The 4,011-nt window shown below is 50.4% G+C and overlaps 1 pseudogene; it reads left to right on the top strand.

Annotated features, from left to right (window-relative positions):
- Positions 1–1,889: 1,889 nt before the first annotated feature.
- On the top strand, positions 1,890–3,708 carry LOC123058205 (cysteine and histidine-rich protein 1-like; annotated as a pseudogene).
- The last annotated feature ends 303 nt before the right edge of the window (positions 3,709–4,011 follow it).

The following is a 4,011-nucleotide window of genomic DNA, read 5'->3' as shown; positions in this document are numbered from 1 at the left end:
TCGTACAAGACCGAGAAGTTTGATTACTACAACGCCCTCTCCCTCGCAGACTGAGCTCCGGTGCCTTAACTGCACCTGCCTTTGGCTGCATGACAGGTGGGACAACCACCTGTTGGGCCCACCTATCATATACGAAAAGGCAGGAGCAGTAAGTCAATGAAGTTGCGTCCCTCCCTCGCGCATGAGCATGGTGGCTCGCAGGACTAGTAGGAGCTTTCGCTACACGCTTCTTGACGGCGGCGAACTTGCGGACGGAGTTGACCATCATGTCGTCCATGCGAGATGCGAAGCCGGCGTCGGCGAGGGCTACGACGTCGGTGGTCGCCAGCATCGTCTGGAAACATTGCACAGTGCGGGGCCGCAGGCCGACGCCTTGGATGATTTGGCACAGCCGACTGCCGATCGCGACCATCGCCTCCATAGGTGCTTCTGGCTCCTCGTCACTTGGTCTTGGATTGAAGTGAGCAGTGTTGCACAGAGACTAAGGAGTATATGGACTGGAGTGGTGGGCGCCTTTATATGAGAATCCAAACTCTATTGCATTCACATCGTGCTGGCTCTATTCTACTTCTCCAATTAATTCCCTCTACATGTAGAGTAATTTGAGGATGCATCATTGACCGTTCAACGTCTCGGGAACCGCTACCCTCTCCCTCATTGGCATTCAAGCACCTATGGAGGCGAGGCAACTGCCGCTCGCGTCTATCGCATGTTAGGAGACGTTCCCGTCGACGACGAGGTACCTATGGTGACTTCGTAAATTTCAAGATGATAGTACTAGTATACTCAATATTGTGCACCGTGACCAAGACCGAGAGGAAAACAAGAGAACTACGTATTTATTTATGGTGTAGATTCACTCATTTTGCTCCATATGTACTCTGTCTCGGTGCAGTCTAGTCACTTGTTGAAATCTCTAGAAAGGCAAATACTCCTTTCTGGTTTACAGGGCTATACTAGCAAGTAGTACTACAATAGTGGGCTCACATAGCAATTTTGTCTCATGGAAGAGCCTTGCTATATGCGTGCTCCAAGGATCGCAACTGCCACGTTCGGGTTGCACTTGGCTCTTCGCCTCTTTGAGAAGACAAACAATGATGTTACTACTATTGCTTCTACAGTATCGAATCCACTGTTGCATGTTCGAATCCACTGTTGCAAGTACGTCCACCGCGAGCGGAAGGGATAAGCAAAAGCCTGTCCTCATCTGCGAGCCACCGCACGCATGGGCGAGGGAGAAGGCGTGTAGTAGTAGTAAAATCAAGCTTCTCCTCGTTGTACGAGTTGACGCGACACATCATAGCACTGGCCCAACATGGTTGCCTCTAAACTTGGCTGAAAGACCCGCAGTGTACAATACTCCATTTGCTGCAACCTCTAACATTTACCCCGCCACAAATTAAAATATATATTACTGTCTTGACCATATGAGCGTGCAAACTAGAATCACCAGGATGACAAGTAGGGCCAGAAGATTATTTTAACCAAAAAATATAGCAAGGAGCCGACCCCAACGATTTTAGGGCCTGTTTGGTTCCAATAAGTCACCTGACTTATAAGTCAGGTGACTTAAAACCAGTGACTTATAAGTCACGCCTGTTTGGTTGTCATCTGACTTATAAGTCACCTGACCACACCTTCTCACCTTGTTTTTTTATGTAAAGGTGATGGGACCCATGCAAAAGGGGGTGACTTATAAGTTGGGTCTATTTGGCAAAATAAGTCACTTTTTTCACTTTTCGACTTACAAGTTGGTGACTTATTTGGAACCAAACAGGCCCTTAAGCTTACAGGCATGGTACACGCTATCCTAGACTACTCTACACATGAAACTGCCACACGAGCGTCCGGGTTGCGCTTGGCTCTTCGCCTCTTCTGGAAGTCGAACAATGGCCCTGTTTGGATACTCTAACTCAGTTAGAGGTTAGAGTTAGATTCTAACCCAGAACTAACCCTGAACTAACTCTAACCAAAAAGGTGTTTGGATAGCAGGGTTAGATGGAGCGCGGATACGGCGAGGCGCCTTCACGGGCGGTGCGAGAGGGAGGGAGGGAGAGGACAAGAAGCTTCGAGGAAGTGAGGAGGGATCTGCCTCAGGAAGAGTGATATAAAAAGGTGTTTTTTAGTGGTCCTGAGAAGAACTAACCCAAATAAGCACTTCTTGGGTGGGCCAGATTTTTTGGATGAGTTAGATGCATCTAACCCAAACTAACCCTCCTGTTTGGATATTTTTGGGTTAGTTTAGTCCAAACTAACCGAAACTAACTCTAACCCGTGGATTCAAACAGGGCCAATGATGGAGTACTACTGCAGTGGAGGAGTACTACAGTATGCTTCTGGCCATATGACACCGATTGAAGTGTTGCATGTCCATCACGTACGGGAGGGAGAGCGTGTAGCAAACGGAAGCTTCTCCTAGTCATGCCATCCACCACGCTCATAGGCGAGGGAGGGATGCAGCTTCATTGACTTACTGCTCCTGCCTTTGCGTCCATGACAGGTGGGCCCAACAGGTCGGTGGCCCACCTGTCATCCAGCCAAAGACAGTTGCGGTTAAGGCGAGAGGGCATTGTAGTAATCAAACTTCTCGGTCTTGTATGAGTTAACGCAACACATCAAAGCACTGCACTTGATATATTTCAATAATTTGCGTTTACTGATGCATTAATTACAACGCATGCATGCATGCCGTGACTCTCCTTTTGATACTTGCATGTGTTGATTTAATGCACATTGAAGTAGTATGAATATGTGACGGTAAAGCTTTGTAATGCCCCGGCCCTAATAAAGCGAGAGATGGTTGTGCACGAGGAGGGCGAGATGATGCAGACGGAACAAGGCCCGACGATGGAGCTCTCTATGATCTCGATGGACCTCACCTTGCTCCACTGCCCCTTGTGCCTCCGCCCCTTGAAGCCTCCAGTGTATGAGGTTCGAATACACCTCATTCGTTCGGCTGATCGAGCAAGGTGCAGGTTTCTTGATTGATGTGTTGTTCGATTGATTTGTGCGGTGCAAGGGAGGGCACCTGGCTTGCGCGGACTGCCGCGTCGAGCGCCCCAGGAACCAGTGGCAGTGCCAGAAGTGCAAGCGCGGCGGTGGCTTTGACGTGCGGAACACGGCGGTGGACGACGTCCTCTCCTTGGTGAGGGTGGAGTGCTCGCATGAAGGCTGTGGGCTCTACGTCACTTACCACAAGCTCGCCGATCACCAGAGCGTGTGTCCGGTCGCGCCCTGCAAATGCCCCATGCCCGTCTACGGCTACGAAGGCCCGCCGCCGGTGCTCTCCCACCACATCAGCACCGTGCATCCCATGCCCGTGCACAGGATCCAGTACGGCAAGGCGCTCTAGCTGCAAGTGCCACTGTCGGAGCCACGGCTCTTGCTGTTCGCGGAGGAGGACGGTCGCGCGTTTTTCTTGGTCGGCGGCGTGCTTGACATCAGCGCGCCTATCGTCGTGTCGATCGTCTGCACCAGAGCGGGGGCATCCCCACTGCCACACTACGTGCCAAGCTGTGGGCGAACGGCCCGTCGGGGGAGCCCAAAGGCAAGACCGACGCCATTAAGGTGGAAATGGAGGTGACAAGCAGCAGGGATCCCGGCGAAGTCGCCGTGCAGGAGCTGACCTTCTTCATAGTTTCGCCCAAGCTGCTGGCCGGGGCTAAGTCGGTGTCCCTCCACATTCAGATTGACAAGCTCACATCCTAAATGATTCTACAGTGCCTTCGATTTATCTTAGTAATATGCTAATATAGGGGTTATCTCGGTCTACTTTAGCTTAAGGGGTGGTGGGTTTTGGTGGCGATGCAGCAATTAGCTCGACATCAGATCAGCAGTGAAAGTAATTTGGAACAGTCGAATGGATATTTTGTGTCTGTTGGATATAAAGATCCTTTGGGTAAGGAGTAACAACATATATGTTTTTTTTGAAACGGAACAAAATTTTTGTTGACATGCACTAATATTTTCGAAAGGGACGTCGTGCTGTAGCTAGAAGGGTGGTTGGGACGC

Source organism: Triticum aestivum, chromosome 3A (assembly GCF_018294505.1).
Source record: "Triticum aestivum cultivar Chinese Spring chromosome 3A, IWGSC CS RefSeq v2.1, whole genome shotgun sequence".
Classification (NCBI taxonomy): domain Eukaryota; kingdom Viridiplantae; phylum Streptophyta; class Magnoliopsida; order Poales; family Poaceae; genus Triticum; species Triticum aestivum.
The sequence above is the reverse complement of the archived record's forward strand: the minus strand, read 5'-3'. Positions and strand labels throughout refer to the sequence as shown.